The following is a 17138-nucleotide window of genomic DNA, read 5'->3' on the forward strand; positions in this document are numbered from 1 at the left end:
AGATTACACAGAATGCACAATGCAAACATGGAAGAGATACATCCGATTGTTCTTGATCCATGGCACCCAGTGACCAAGCTATCATCAAAGAGTTTGATGAGTGACTATTACACCCTGGAATGGAGAGAGTGTTTGCTGAAATACGGGGACATTACTGGATCCTGTGAGGTCGTCAGCCTGTCCATCTTGTCAGTGGTGGAGGACCCAACCAAAGATCCCTCAGATGGCAGACCTACCACCAGAGCAACAGACTTTTCTGTCCCCCCTTTTACTCGAAAGACATCGATTGCTTCGGACCGTATTTTGTGAAGATTGGTAGGTGGAATGAGAAGTGCTGCGGTGCCATCTTCAAGTGCATGACTACCCGTGCTGTACACATTGAGCTCCTCAATTCCTTGGAAACAGAAGCCTTCTTGCTTGCATTCTCCGGTTTATTTCCAGATGAGGCTGACCAAAGGAAATATTGTCAGACTGTGGAACCAACTTCCAAGGAGCAGAGAGGGAACTCTGTGAGGCTTAGGCAGCTATGGAGCCACAGCTTCAAGCACAGTTAATGCAGTATCAGATCCTTTTCAAGTTTAACCCGCCAAATGCTCCCCACTTCGGTGGGGTTTGGGAAAGAGAGTTCTGCTCTATTAAGGCTGCTCTCCAAGTTGCAGTGGGAAGTCAAGCAATGTCCGAGGATGTCCTCCATACAGTGTTAGTGGAGGTAGAGGGAATCCTGAATTCTAAGCCACTAGGATATGCCTCTACTGATGTAGCCGACCTTGACCCCATTACGCCAAACACCTTCTCATGGGGTGGCATGATGCGTCTCTGCCCCAAGTGGCATATGCACCAGCTGTTATGGGGCGGTGAAGATGGTGCCATAGCCAAAACCTGTGGATGAATTCTGGATACAGATTACAAGCAACTACTTACCCTCAGTGCAGATCCACCACTAGTGGCGGACATCATCAGCAAACCTGCCCTGAACTCCGTTGTCTTAATAATTGATCCTCAGCTTCCCAGGGCTCAGTGGCCCATCGTGAGGATGGTTAAAACTGTTAACAGACCTAGATGGTCATGTGAGGTCTGCAGATGTTCTTGTCAAAGGCAAAGTTTACACAAGACCAGTTGCTTGTCTGATTCAGCTCCCTGCCTTTGATGAGGATACTAAAGACACTTGAAGAATTCTCTCTGTAGCCCATTTGCTGCTCAATTGTGGGGGCGGCTGTTGTGAATTCTTCCTGGTATGGAGGTTGCCAAGCTACATTACGTAACAGAGCCGGGTATCTGAATGGGACAGTTACGTAAAATGCGTATATTCTAGCGCAAGATGCACATTCACAATAGTTCAGTCTGGGTTTAGTTATACACATTCATTCCATTTCACTTCTGACACAACAGTCAAAGATGATGTAAGTGTACAATTTGTCTATTTCTAGATTATACTTTAACTTTATCATTTGAGTTATTGTTAGTTGTACATGCCTTGAAAATTATACGTGCTTAGATATCGCTATTATTTAAGAATGCATATAATTTCTGGTGGCTAGCTAATCAGCTACATCTGTTCAGGCACATTAATATGAGTGCTGTGATCGCTAGTTGATTCTTTTATGTTAATAGCAAATTAAGATTATTTCATAATAATTTAAATACAGTCCTTAAGAATCATAGTTGTTTATTATTGTATATATGTTGATTATTTAAATGTTTAGTGTAAGAATACAGAGACTTTTTCTATTTGTTACAGAAACTGTTGTTGTTATTGATGGTGAATGCCATCCGTGTGGGAATAAAAACACACACGAGTGTCTGTGAAAAGCAGTGGTAGACCACATTTTACAGAACACATTTTACAGAAGACAGACAAAGTGTGTTGATCCAACAACATATAATACTTAAGTAAGTCACATTGTGCAATAATCCACCACCATTTATGGAATAATTTTAGGGTTATGCATTAAATAGACACAAGCTCTTCCTCTGTTTTTCCCCATTAGAGAAGCCCAAGCCCCCATTAACTGTGTTTCAACAGCACAGAGACAGCCTGCAAAAGAGTCTAATCACCCACTGAGGCCTGGAGGCCTTCACTCCGCAGTGTGATGAGAAAGGGCAGTACAAACCATTGCAGTGCTTGGGCACCACTGGTCCCTGCTGGTGCGTGGACAGTAGCGGGCAAGAGAGAGTTGGCACCAGGACACTGCCTGGCAGAGTGAACACTAACTGTGATCAACCAGGTATAACAGACATACCTATGAATATAATTAATGTTTTAAATGTATTAATAATATTATTTTTAGATTATTTTAAGTAGGCTATGTGTAACGAACGTAATGCACTGAAAAGTGATTTACATAATTGAAAGTCAGAAACTGTAATCTGATTACAATAATTTAAACTGTAATGTGTTACACTACTTTTTAGGTTACAGTAACTAATTATTTTGTAATGAAATTACACTCCAACACTGATGTTACAAATCAAAAGATTAGCACCATGCTGCCAGATGTTGTTCTGTTTTCTTCCACAAGCTGAACTGTAAGCTCACATTTCCTGTTCTTTGCTGTTGTATTACATTGTATCAGAATGTGTTGTGGAAGTGGCATGCAGTTCCAGCTATATTTGGCATAACTATCCCTCATGGGAATGCAGTCATTGCTGTCATTGCTCTGTTTTTAAAAAAGACAAACATCTAAAAAAACTTCCTTACATTCAGTAAATATGACACAAGTACTTTATCTCTTACTCAGCTGCACCGGTTCCCCGTGCAAAGACTGTGTGCGAACGCTGGAGACTTTCACTCATGAGTCACTATAATGGTCAGCCATCCTCTCAGGACTACATGCCTCAGTGTGACGCTTATGGGAATTTCCTGCCTGTGCAGTGTTACAGCAACAGTAGTTTCTGCTGGTGTGTCGGCCGCCAAGGCATGGAAATGATTGGAACACGCTCCTGTGATGATGTAAAGCCCTCATGTAAGTAGTAAAGTTATTTTAAAAGCACTGATTCCATTGAAAAGAACAATAAAATATTCTGTGGAATATTTTGTGAAATCATGTTACTTTTGTGAGAAAAAGTTAATAGACATTTAAACTAAGCTTTGGTTATCTTGAATGATATTTAATCCTTGACATTTAATCTGTTTAGCTGATCAGCTTGCATGGTGCAGCTGATTGGTCATTTGACATTTGGGGCCCTTTAAAAAACAAAAAAACAAAACACCATGTCTTAAGTGCTGTGCTATGCGATACATCATAGACACAGTCAGTTGGCATGGCCATGAAGTTTTGGTTTTTTCGTGCAACCAAGCGCTAAGTCTTTTGCATTAGTGGTTTGATGAAAAAGCATGCAAAAAGCTTGAATGGGTTTGGTCAAGTGCAATTTAATTTAGAGGTTATTTTCAGGTTATTACACCATCTGCGTCCTGTCACTGTATATACTTCATTCCCTGTCAAGCAACAATGATATAAATGAAGACAGCACATTCATAGGATATTTGGCAGTGTAAATGGGCTGTATTTAATGCATTAGAAAAATAGAAATATGGAACATTTTTTGTCACATTCTTTTGTGCAGTAACTACATCTTTGTTGGATGTTAGGCATATTTTTATGACAGTGATCTGCTCCTTAAATACGTGTCGGAATGCATCCGCATGGAAAATGTGGTGCTCGTTAGGACTATTTGGATGTAGGTTAAATTATAAAGAATGTAAGTATAATTAATCATATTGATTAACTGACACAAATCATGGCTAGTATTAAAAGTGATTGATAGCTGTTTGATATCATCTGCTGGTGGAATCTCCAAACTGCAAATGCAGTAACTGAGTTTAGACTCTGCGCTGAGAATAGACGTGGCTCTCAGACATTTTAGCACAATGACCTTTTTCTCAGGAAAATAGCAAATTGCGCTTTGCGGCACTTCATTAACATACAATACGGCCACAGTTTGCATGTGTATCACCCACATCCACTTGTGCATTGAGCTGGCAGGGAAATTGCGATTAGAATTAGTGCTCTCACGAAAAATTGGATGACACAGCACAGAATCATTGCACACACGGTCCTAGCACTGTCACAAAAATAGAGCCAATAATCTGTTAACCATTCAACTTGCGTACTCTCTCTTTGTCTAACATTTAAATTGCCTCAATTGTTTGCTGAGAAGCTGGTTTCACTGCAGCTTGCTACAACATTTTTCTCTCTGAAACCCTCCTCTTCCCCACCACCACTTGTGTAATAGTGCAGCAGCATCATATCTTACATGCTTGATCCTGCATGTCTTATGTCTTATTGTGCAGCAGCATATCTTACATGCTTAACATGTTTCTGAGTATGTTCTAGCAGCAGCAAGTTTTCATACTCAGCAGCAGCGTAAGCAGATCTAGTTTGAGTTGTATTTGGCTGGTCATGTGATCTCAACATGGGTGGGGTTGAAGGGGTGACATGGCCCTTGTAAAATAAAATAGCATTTTCAGTTCACTGAAATGAATCCACTGACTGAAATCGTTATCTTATGCAAGAACATTAAAAAAAAAAAAAAAAAAAAGACAAAAAAAAAAAAAAAAGATTAAGAGCATCAAACAGCAAGTGATAATCATTCTTTAGGGGTACAGCATGTTTACATTTTACAAAAAGTTAAAAGTTAGTGCATCTTCTAAGTCCCTCTCGACTTTATTAAACAGACTATAGCTAGGGATAACATAATGTCTCCCTTTTTAACCTGTCAGGTATTTCAGGTAATGCTCCCCCATTGGACAAAGCATTGATGTATCCTTTAGTGAGCTCCCCTCCTTCAGGGCCAGCTGTCCTTTATTTTCAAGCATCACAGATTGGAGTCATTCCTCTCGATGTTGCATAACCAATTCAAGAGTAGTCCACTATGTTATTGGCCTTAAAGGTACAGCCTCATGTTCATGCTCAGATACAAACAACCTATTGCAGTCTTGTTCTGATTAATCTAGATTTTTAATGGATGATTATAATTGCAGGACTCTATTGTGATTAGAATTGGCTATTACTGCCAAGAGAACATGTTATATTGGACAAATTTCAGAAGGCACACCATTAACAGAGCTGTGTTAGTGTTTGGGTCTGAGCCAGAAGCTATTATCCACCAAGGAGATGGTCAAACTGTCATTTGAATACATATTTTCAATCTATCTATCTATCTATCTATCTATCTATCTATCTATCTATCTATCTATCTATCTATCTATCTATCTATCTATCTACCTATCTATCTATCTATCTATCTATCTGTCTGTCTGTCCGTCCATCCGTCCGTCCATCCAGTGGGGTCCAAATGTCTGAAACCACACTGAAAACCTGAGGTTTATTTTTCCAATCTAGAATTAAACAGAAAGATATACACTGGTGGCCAAACGTTGGAAATGATGTAAAGATTTTGCTCTTATGGAAAGAAATTGGTACTATTATTCACTAAAGTGGCATTCAGCTGATCACAGTGTATAGTCAGGATATTACAGTTTTTCTCAATCGCTTTGGCACAATCGTCAAATGACTATTAAACTTTTTTTATTAAACTTTTCAAACTATATGACTAACTATATTGTTACGATTCTCTGTTGTTTGCCCTGTGTTTTGCCTCTGTCATCTGTTTCCCCCTGGACTACACTGGACTACATGCTCCGGTTCCAGTCCTGTTTGTTTACTTTTGTTTTACTTCCTGGTTTCCTGTCTTGCCCTGTTTCCGTGTTTATCCTGCCTTGTGTTCTGTTTTATTGTTATTAAAGAAGCTGCGTTTAGATTCTGCTCCTGTGACCTCCTTCCTTGCAACAGAACAACCGACTAAACGAAATGGATCTAACGGCTCCCTTTATTCAGCTGATCCGAGCAAACTTACCTGTCCAGGAATGTTCCTGTCTGTTTTGTGTCCTTGCCAAATACACAGACTTTTCTGATTTAACCCTGAAGTCCATGTATTCAATCAGTCTCATTGCTCACCAGTGGAGGGAGTTGCTGGTGACCGGAGATTACACGTGGGAGGAATATGTTACGCTGGTATTAGAGACACTTGCTCCTCAGTCAATCCCGATCCTGGCTTCCGAGTCAGCCACGCCTGAATCTGCTCCACATCACATCTCAGCCGTGCCTGAGCCTGCTCCACGCCAGGTCACAGCCACGCCTGAGTCTGCTCCATGCCATGTCACAGCCACGTCTGAGTCTGCTCCATACCATGTCACAGCCACGCCTGAGTCTGCTCCATGCCATGTCACAGCCATACCTCAGCCTGCTCCATGCCATGTCACAGCCACGCCTCAGCCTGCTCCATGTCACAGCCACGCCTCAGCCTGCTCCATGCCATGTCACAGCCACATGTCAGCCTGCTCCATGCCATGTCACAGCAACGCCTCAACCTGCTCCATGCCATGTCACAGCCACACCTCAGCCTGCTCCATGTCACAGCCATGCCTCAGCCTGCTCCATGCTATGTCACAGCCATGCCTCAGCCTGCTCCATGTCACAGCCATGCCTCAGCCTGCTCCATGCCATGTCACAGCCACACCTCAGCCTGCTCCATGTCACAGCAATGTCACATGTCACAGCCATGCCTCAGCCTGCTCCATGCTATGTCACAGCCATGCCTCAGCCTGCTCCATGTCACAGCCACGCCTCAGCCTGCTCCATGCCATGTCACAGCCACGCCTCAGTCTGCTCCATGCCATGTCACACCAACGCCTCAGCCTGCTCCGTGCCATGTCACAGCAACACCATGTCAGCCTGCTCCACTCCATGTCACAGTTAAGTTTGAGTCTGCTCCACACCACATCACAGCCGTGCCTGAGCCTGCTCCATGCCACATCACAGCCACATCACAGTTGGCTCCATGTCATATCACCGTTAAGTTTGAGTCTGCTCCACGCCATGTCCCAGTCAAGTCTAAGTCTGTTCCATGCCATGTTACAACCACGTCTGAGTCGGTTCCACACCATGTCTTAGCCTTGCCTTCCGTGACTCCTGGTTCGAAGCCCTTCTCGACCCTTGTCTCCAAGTTGAATTATCTGCCACTGATGTTGGTGCTTAGGGTAACGAAGACCCTTCCTCACAGCTTGTCAGTACTTCTGCCAGCCACGGCCAACGAGTCAACGGCCACACCTGCCATGGCCAACGAGCCAACGCCCATGCCTGCCACGGCCAACGAGCCAATGGCCACGCCTGCCACGGCCAACGAGCCAATGCCCACGCCTGCCACGGCCAACAAGCCAACAGCCACACCTGCCACGGCCAACACCCATGCCTGCCACAGCCAACGAGTCAATGCCCATGCCTGCCACGGCCAACGAGCTAGAAACTTCATTCATCCCAGAGCCAGCGTCACCAGCCTCATCCATCCCAGAGCCAGCGTTGCCAGCCGCGTCCGTCCCAGAGCCTGCGTTGCCAGCCTCATCCATCCCAGAGCCAGCCTCGTCTGTCGCAGAGCCTGAGTTGCCAGCCTCATCAGTCCCAGAGCCTGCGCTGCCAACTTCGGCCTCCCGGAGGAGGAGGAGAAAGGCTTCTGTACCCAAGGTCGTTTCCAAGTCTCTGCCCATGTTCATGACCACAGAGGTTGTCTCCGAGTCTCTGCCCATGTACAAGACCACAGAGGTTGTTTCCAAGTCTCTGCACATGTTCATGACCACAGAGGTCATCTCCGAGTCTCTGCCTATGCCCACGACCACAGAGGTCGTTCCCGAGTCTCTGTCCATGCCCACGACCACAGAGGTCATCTCCGAGTCTCTGCCCTTGTACACGACCATGGAGGTCGTTTCCAATTCTCTGCCCATGTTCACGACCACAGAGGTTGTCTCTGAGTCTCTGCCCATGTTCATGACCACAGAGGTTGTCTCCAAGTCTCTGCACATGTTCATGACCACAGAGGTCGTCTCCGAGTCTCTGCCCTTGTACACGACCATGGAGGTCGTTTCCAATTCTCTGCCCATGTTCACGACCACAGAGGTCGTCCTTGAGCCTGCCACGGCTCCGCTCCTCGAGCCTGCCACGGCTCCGCCCCTCGAGCCTTCCATGGCTCTGCCTTCCACAGCTCCGCTCCTCAAGCCTGCCTCGGCTCCACCTTCCATGGCTCCGCCCCTCGAGCCTGCCACAGCTCCGCCTTCCACAGCTTCGCCCCTTGAGTCTCCTACAGCTCCTTCCATGGCTCCAGTCCCTAGACTGTGGTCATCTCCCAGGTCTCCTGACCCTGTTTCAGCCCTGTGGCCACCAACCTGGCCTCCTGATCCAGTCCCTATCCTGAGGTGGCCTTCTGGATCTCCTGGCCATCTGCCTGATCTGCTCTGTTATCCTTGGTCTCATGGCCATCTGCCTGATCTGCTCTTGTCTCATGGCCGTCCGCCTGATCTGCTCTGGTCTCATGGCCATCCGCCTAATCTGCTCTGGTATCCTGGGTCTCCTGGCCTTCCGCCTGATCTGCTCTGGTCTTCTGGGTCTCCTGGCCATCTGCCTGTTCTGCTCTGGTCTTCTGGGTCTCCTGATTGTCCGCCTGATATGCTCTGGTTTCCCTGGTCTCATGGCCATCCACCTGATCTGCTCTGGTCTTCTGGATCTCCTGGCTGTCTGCCTGATCTGCTCTGGTCTCCCTGGTCTCATGGCCATCTGCCTAATCTGCTCTGGTATCCTGGGTCTCCTGGCCTTCCGCCTGATCTGCTCTGGTCCTCTGGGTCTCCTGGCCATCTGCCTGTTCTGCTCTGGTCTTCTGGGTCTCCTGATTGTCCGCCTGATATGCTCTGGTTTCCCTGGTCTCATGGCTGTCCACCTGATCTGCTCTGGTCTTCTGGATCTCCTGGCTGTCTGCCTGATCTGCTCTGGTCTCCTGGGTCTCCTGGCCATCCACCTGATCTGCTCTGATCTCCCTGGTCTCCTGACCATCTGCCTGATCTGCTCTGGCTCCCTTGGTCTCCTGGCCGTCTGCCTGATCTGCCCTGGTTTCCTTAGTCCCCTGGTCATCTGCCTGATCTGCTCTGGATCCCTTGGTCCCATGGTGGACCGCCTGATCTTCTCTGGCTCCCTTGGTCCCCTGGTCATCCGCCTGATCTGCCCTGATTCCCTAGGTCCCATGGTTGTCTGCCTGATCTGATCTGGTCTCCTGGGTCCTCTGGCCCTCCTTGGGCATCAGGAGCCGCCCGTTAAGTGTGTGTGTGTGTGTGTGGGGGGGGGGGGGGGGGTTATGTTACGATACTTCCCATGATTCCCTGCCCTGATCGCTACCAGCTGTTCCCCATTGTTTTCACCTGTTTTTCATTTACCTCATTATCTATGTGTGTATATATTGCCCTGATGTCTGTTCTACCCTTGTCGGTTGTTAATGTTTCTCCCCTGTTCATGCTCCGGTTCCAGTCCTGTTAGTTTACTTTTGTTTTACTTCCTGGTTTCCTGTCTTGCCCTGTTTCCGCGTTTATTCTGCCTTGTGTTCTGTTTTATTGTTATTAAAGAAGCTGCGTTTAGATCCTGCTCCTGTGACCTCCTTTCTTGCAACATATATGAACATTAGGTCATTTGTTCACATGACTATATTAATTTATAATTGCTTTGGCACAAAATGCATTGAGTAAGCCTTGCAGATCAAAATAATTTGCATTAATTTGCTATTGAATGATATTACTCTCAAATGCAATTATACACATGTTCATTGTGTAAATCCCTACATGCTAAATAGAACAACCAACAATCACAATAACCTGTCACACATATACTGTATTAGATACATAATAGTTATGTGGTATTGTTGTAATAGTTGTCAGATGGATAGACTTAGGCTAGATGGGGGACAATTCAATTTCCTCACAGTTTAGAGCAATGTATGTACAGGTAAGAATTCATCATTGTACACTACACAGTGCTGTAATATTCTTGTCTTTCAGTATTACAGTTTTTCTCAGTCAGTTTTATACATTTCTCCAAACTATAATCAGTGCTCTCAAAACAATTCACACAGCGGATGAAACAGACACTCAGTTTTGCAAAACAATTCAATTTCACTGCATAATGAAGCAACATATTCTTTTCTGATAATGCATTTATTAAAACTAAATAATAACATCAAAACTATAGATGTGTTCTTGATTGAATTCATAACATTTTCAGCTATAGACACACAACTCTATGATTGAAATAACACATTTATCATAAAAATCCACAATAAAGACCTTTTTCTATCTGTTTTCATAAAATGCCTCTAAATTTCTAGTTGTTCCTGTTCTTCCTCTGGAAGGATGATGAAGAAGTTTACTGTAAAAAACAAACAAACAAACAAACAACAAACAAACAAAAAATAGCAGTCTTGCTAAATTGTATGGACACTATATGGCAGCACTATAAGCACAGATGGTACAGTAATTGTGGACATTGATTGACTGGCATGCAGAGGAATGGCATTTCTCCCTCTTCTTTTTTGTTGAGATTGAAGTCACTGTAGATCTGCTCACATTAGGCTGAACACTTTGTGTGTCTCAGAGAGACCGTGATTTATAATATGATAAATTAGAGGAACTATCAGATCATTTGAGCCTCTTCTGTGTCTTCTTTACTCTTCCACCTTGCTGTCCTCTTTCTCTCTTCTCACCATCATTACACCATCTCCATTTGGTCTTTCCTCAACTCTTTCAATGCAATGCTCACCCCTGAAAGAGTTGAGAAAACCTTCCCCTTTTCTCATCTCTTCTTCCTCCTATTTTCTCTTCCTTTACCCACTCTACCTCTTTTCATTTTGCACCTCTTCTTCGTGTTGTTATTCCTCTTTTTCTTCTTCTTCTTCTTCTACTTCTTCCTCGTTGTTTGTTTGCTCTGAATTTTCATATTTGACCCCTTTTATAGATAGCAAAGTCATGACAGTTGTGTGTAATTTTTTTTAAACTGCATTTTCTTTGGTGCATGCATTACTAACACAGCAGATATCAATATGAAGGCATTTGACAACCTGACGTGCATTTGAGAGTATGACTTTAATTTAGTTGTTTGTGTTAACTGTTTTGAAAGCATGAATTTGAGATCAGAGAAATTTGTATGTAGTGTTTCGAGAAAATGAGGAAAATCAAGAAAAATGCACAATCTGTTTAGGACAATTACAAAGTGTTCAGATGGCTGTGTTAATTGTATTGAGAGCAGTGACCTGAGTTTAGAGAAATGCGTAAAATCGATTGAGAAAAATTGTAACAAGTACAACCTGTATATGCAGAATATGTTACACAATGTGGCATTTGTGTAACTGTATGATTTACAATATCTATTATAAATGATTTCCTAAATTGCTTTACTATCTTTTATAGAGAGTAATGGAGCTGGAGGCTGATGAATCCCCGCACATTTTTGTGTATGTTGATGAGGCAGGATTCAACTTGACCAAAGTCAGGAGACGTGGCCGTAATATTATTGGTCACCGAGCCAATGTTGATGTGCCAGGCCAGCGTGGAAGGAACATTACAATGTGTGCTACCATATGTGGGAATGGTGTACTCAGCCACATTCTCATCATTGGGCCCTATAACACACAATGTATCCTCAATTTCCTGGAAACTCTTTACAGGAATCTCATTCCTGAGAAAGAGAGGGGGTTGGTAAGAAATTACTTGCCAACGTATGTTATAGTTTGGGACAATGTAAGTTTCCATCGTTCAAATACAGTCAGGGAATGGTTTGTTGCCCACCCATGTTTTTTGATGGAGTTTCTCCCATCACACTCCCCATTCCTAAATCCCATTGAGGAGTTCTTTTCTGCATGGAGATGGAAGGTCTATGATCACCGTCCTCATGATGTCACATATTCCCTGTTTTTTGCATTGACTTTTATGTTGAAATTCTTGTTTAGTTCCCATGTTCCTGTTTCCTGTTAGTTTGTAGTCCTTTTGTAGTTTCATTTTATGATTGGTTTTCCCCGATTGTTTCCACAGGTGTTCCTCGTTCTCTTGTTTGCCCCTGTGTATTTAAGCCCTTGTTTTCCCTGCTTCCTTTGTCAGTCTTCACATGTGTTGTTATGTTCTGTACCTGGTTCTCTGTGTTACTCTGTTCATCTTTTGTTTCCATTAAAAGCTGCTCTTAGATCCTCCATCCTTGCCAGCCACGTTACACATGACCAGTTGTCCTTACTTGGTGCAGTGGATGCTGGTTGTGAGGATATCACAGCAGATTGTTGTAGGGTGTGGCTGCGTCATGCCAAAAGATTTTTCCCTCGTTGCATTGCAAGGCAGGATATTAGGTGTGATGTAGATGAATTGTTGTGGCCAGACAGAGAGGAGAGATTGGAAGACCCATGAGGTTGATGAACTTGCAGCATATTTTCTTTTTTCTTGCACATATTGTAGTCCCTGAATTTTGCTGTTGTATATATTTTTTTCTGTACAAGCTTTCTTTACGTATTTTCAGTTGGCTGTAAAGTGTGTACATACAATGATGAGAAATGTTTGAATAAATGTTTTGTTGAAAGTATGGTGTGTGCCATGACTTTTTGACATCAGTACTATTCAGCTGTCTATATATACAATGTTAGCAATTGGACAATATTACATAGTGGGTAACTATCACACTTTCAGAGTACACTGTCATTTGACAAGATGTCTTTGCATTTTGACTGTCTTGGTCTAAACAATGATAAAGGAACCTTTTGTTTTGATGACAATGATTTATTCTTTGATGGATTTCTTTACATTTGAAATATGAGTTAATTATTTTGAGTAATCGCCTTTTGCAGGTCACAAAGAGTGGTGTGCTGAATGTACCACATGATGTGAGGATTGTACTTAGAGTTTTGACAACTGTAACTTTGTTTCAGTAAATGTGCCAAATCGATTGAGAAAAACTGTAATAACGTGAAAAATTATTTCAATTTGAAAAAAATGTTCAGAACTTAAACTACAAAGAGTTCACATCAGAAAATCCTCCACATGCAGCAATGACAGCTTTGCAGATCCTTGACATTTTAGCTGTCAGTTTGTCCAGATACTCAGGTGACATTTCACCCCACGCTTCCTGTAGCACTTGCCATAGATGTGGCTGTCTTGTCGGGCACGTCACACGTGCCTTACAGTCTAGCTGATCCCACAAAAGCTCAATGGGGTTAAGATCCATAACACTCTTTTCCAATTATCTGTTGTCCAATGTTTCTTTGCCCACTCTAACCTTTTCTTTTTGTTTTCTGTTTGAAAAGTGGCTTTTTCTTTGCAATTCTTCTCATAAGGCCTGCACCCCTGAGTCTTCTCTTTACTGTTGTACATGAAACTGGTGTTGAGTGGGTAGAATTCAATGAAGCTGACGACATGTGAGGCATCTATCTCTCAAACTTTAGTCTCTGATGTACTTACCCTCTTGTTTAGTTGTACATCTGGGCCTTCCACATCTATTTCTGTCCTTGTTAGAGCCAGATGTCCTTTGTCTTTGAAGACTGTAATGTACACCTTTGTATTAAATCTTCAGTTTTTTGGCAATTTCAAGCACTGTATAGCCTTCATTCCTCAAAACAATGATTGACTGATGAGATTCTAGAGAAAACTGTTTCTGTTTTTGCCATTTTTGACCTAATATTGACCTTAAGACATGCCAATTTATTGCATACTGTGGCAAATCAAAAACAAACACAAAGACAATGTTAAGCTTCATTTAACTAACCAAATAGCTTTCAGCTGTGTTTGATATAATGGCAAGTGATTTTCTAGTACCAAATTAGCAATTTAGCATGATTACTCAAGGATAAGATGTCGGAGTGATTGCTGCTGTAAATGGGGCCTGTCTAGATTTGATCAAAAATGACTTTTTTCAAATAGTGATGGTGCTGTTTTTTACATCAGTAATGTCCTGACTATACTTTGTTATCAGTTGAATGCCACTTTGGTGAATAAAAGTACCAATTTCCTTCCGAAACAGCAAAATCTGTACATTGTTCCAAACTTTTGGCCGCCAGTTTATATATATATATATATACATATATATATATATATATATATATATATTGTTGTGAAAACAGTTGTAAAAAATTTGGTAAAGTGAGGAATTTCTATTTGCAAAAGGAATGGAAAACTGAAATGCATATTTCTTACGATTTAAGACTAATCATATATCCATCCATCCATGGGTAATTATGATAGTGTCATAACAAAGTTTGTTCACTTTAGTCTCCATAATCATGCAATGTGTAATTCCATACCATGGTCAGCCAGAGAGAATTGCAGTAGACACTGTGCACAGGTAGCTGTTTTGGGTAGACAGTGGGAAAGACAGAACTGAGACATCTGGCCTGGATGGCAGGAACAGAAAAGTGCTGTTTGACTCTGATTTGGTCAGTCCCAGAGCCATCATAGTGGACACTAAGAGTGGGTAAATGAGACCAAAATCCTTCACTTGCTGTTTGTATTCTGTCAAACTGTTTCAGAGGCAATAATTTTTCTATACTAATCTGAATGTCTAATCAAGCCATCTTAAAACACATATAATTGAGTGAAGCTAGCCACTGGAAAATAGATTGCTAAATATTTAAACAAAATTATACTGTTAAACATTTATTTTCATAGAGAACATGAACATTAACCACATCTTCATTTACTTCATATCTGCATTAAACTTACATAGTTCAGTGGTTTTGTTCGAAACTGACTTCATGTCATGTTTATCTACATGCACTTCAGAACCCTATACTGGACCGACTGGAACTGTGATGCCCTTAAAATTGAGATCTCATCACTGGAGGGATATAAGGCTCTCAGGTTGCCAAATCCCTTGACTGTGGACCCAGCCACAAATCATCTGTGCTGGACAGATGCAGGTAAAAGGTGTTTGTCATATAATGACACATGTCTTGAATTTTCTAAAGGAACTGTATTTACAAATTGTCAAAATAGCGGTAAAAATTTTATTTCATAATTTTGTTGTATATCATATCCTAATTTCTTTGCAAAGAAATTATTGAAGACATATTAAGTACCCTTAAGATAAAACTCAACTGAATCAACAGGCACAAAGAAACTGGAGTGTGTGTCTTCTGATGGCACTGGGAGACATGTGTTCCAGGATGGTTTGCAGGGGCGGATTTAGGTATGGGTGACATGGGCAGCCACCCGGGGTGGAATCTTGCCTGAGGCGCACGGGGCGCCCTGAAGTCCATCATCCATCTCATCTCCAACCACCCACAACCACCAGCGACCACCAAGCACAAACAATGACTTGCAGTCTACCTCTTGGTCTCCCTGGTGACTCTCCTTAGTCACTGAATCACTGTTTCTATATTCATGATGAGAATGCACTTGCAGAGATGGCATACTGGTGTTAGATCGAGTGGTGGTGGTGTAGTGGACTAAAGCACTGAACTGGTAATGGAAGGTTGTTGGTTCAATCCCCACAGCCACCACCATTGTGTCCTTGAGCAAGGCACTTAACTCCAGGTTGCTCCAGGGGGATTGTCCCTGTAATCAGGGCATTGTGAGTTGCTTTGGATAAAAGTGTCAGCCAAAATGCATAAATGTAGATCAAAGCACTGGGACATATACAGCTTATCTCACTATTCAGCAGTCACACCTGTAAGGGATTTCAGTTGTCCCAACACAGTGTCTGTAGGTAAGTATACAAGTGGGAATTTAACCAATTTTTTTCATCATTATTACTTTTATTATTCATTCTTTTGTAAGATTCCTAATTATACTACCAGTTTCTCTTATGACTCAGGCACTGTTCCCTTCTTTTATAGAGACCTATGGACATTACACTTAAATATATATGTGGATTTTTTGTTTCTATAACAACTTAAACCAAATGACCAAAATATTTGCAAAATGTCAGCACAAACTGCCTTAAAAGGATAGTTCACCCAAAAATACAAATTATTTGATCATTTATTCACCCTCATAAGATTTTATATTATTATTATTATTATTATTATTATTATTATTATTATTTCATAAAACAAAAGCAGAATGTTAGCCTCTATCACCGTTCACTTTAATTGCAAATTAAAATGATGACATAATTTTTTATTTTTGGGTGAACTATCCCTTGAAGTTGAGTATTTTCACCAATAGGTGGAGGCACCAACTAATCTGTGGAGGGAATTGTCAGAGTGTGCAAAAACATGAATGGCTAAAAACAATGTGAGTGTGCACGTGTTTTTGTTTGCTTGTCACTGATAAACCAGATGAAGACTTCAGACTTTTTAGTAGGAAGTCGATTAAATATAAGCATTCTTATTTATTTATGTACATGAGTAAAAAGTTTGTCATGCTTAGTGCACAAGATAAGAGCAATTTTGCCCCTCAACCACAAAAGAAAATTCCCACTGTCTTAAATAATGTTGACACATAATGGTTCATTTCATTCTGACCCTCAGTAGGGCCAAAAATACAAGGGTTACAAGAGCAGAGGGAGACTTTGAAAGCACAAAGAATCTTTTCCACTGGACAAGCTCCCACAATTTTGCACATTAACTCTTTGCCCTTGTGTTCAAATACTTAATATGCAAACCTCCTTATTGTTCGGCACGTGGCCAGAATAAAGCCTGTAGTTTCACTCTCCACATTCTCTCTGGTCGATGGGAAGGTGTGGAATAATATTTGACCACTGGCATGGGGTTTCTGTAAACCCACAATTTAATATTGCTAAACAAACAAAATGGGTTACCCACAAGGCACAAAAACCACCAACAGATGGCAAGACCGTTGAAGAGGCTGGAGACTAAAGAAGTCAGACCTCCCAGCCTGTGGAGGGCAGCCAACACTGGCTTCTCTCCTTCAACCTCAACCCTACAGCAGTTCAGAGGGTTCACTAAAGTTTACTCAACAGAGTGGCCTTACTCAGAGGTGGAACTTTGGCCTGGTCAGAGAAGCCATTGCAGTTAGTGCATATTTCTCTGATTTTACTTTAACTTCTAGGATTTGATGTTTGCTGTAAGTTGGCAACTTTGGTGTTTCACCCCAGGACCAGGTTCGCAACTGATATATCCCCAAATGTTCCTCAAATAACCACATAGATGATGCAAGAAATGTTCCCATGGCACCAAAGCCAGGCAAGCCTTCCAGCTGCTCATTGTTTAAACATATAGTGAATTTGATACCGAGCAACAGCAGTGCGAGTGATAAGCAGTCTTCCTTACACACACAGTTACGTATTCAAATTATTTTGATTCATGAATGTTGTATGTTCTCTAAAGTAGACTATGCA

At 42.3% G+C, this 17138-nt stretch overlaps 1 long non-coding RNA gene across 2 annotated transcripts in view; it reads left to right on the forward strand.

Moving 5' to 3' along the window:
- The window catches only part of LOC127416267 (uncharacterized), a 31721-nt gene extending 15227 nt beyond the window's left edge, over positions 1 to 16494 (forward strand). Inside the window, exons 3-7 of one of the 2 annotated variants that reach the window (XR_007893080.1) lie at positions 1739 to 1890; positions 1989 to 2225; positions 2739 to 2963; positions 14618 to 14754; positions 14944 to 16494. This is a non-coding gene — a long non-coding RNA (uncharacterized LOC127416267). Of the gene's footprint in view, positions 1 to 1738; positions 1891 to 1988; positions 2226 to 2738; positions 2964 to 11272; positions 13352 to 14617; positions 14755 to 14943 lie in introns of those variants that run through there. The other variant, XR_007893079.1, reaches the window with a different exon arrangement.
- Positions 16495 to 17138: the final 644 nt, after the last annotated feature.

This window comes from Myxocyprinus asiaticus, chromosome 25 (genome assembly GCF_019703515.2).
Source record: "Myxocyprinus asiaticus isolate MX2 ecotype Aquarium Trade chromosome 25, UBuf_Myxa_2, whole genome shotgun sequence".
Lineage (NCBI taxonomy): Eukaryota > Metazoa > Chordata > Actinopteri > Cypriniformes > Catostomidae > Myxocyprinus > Myxocyprinus asiaticus.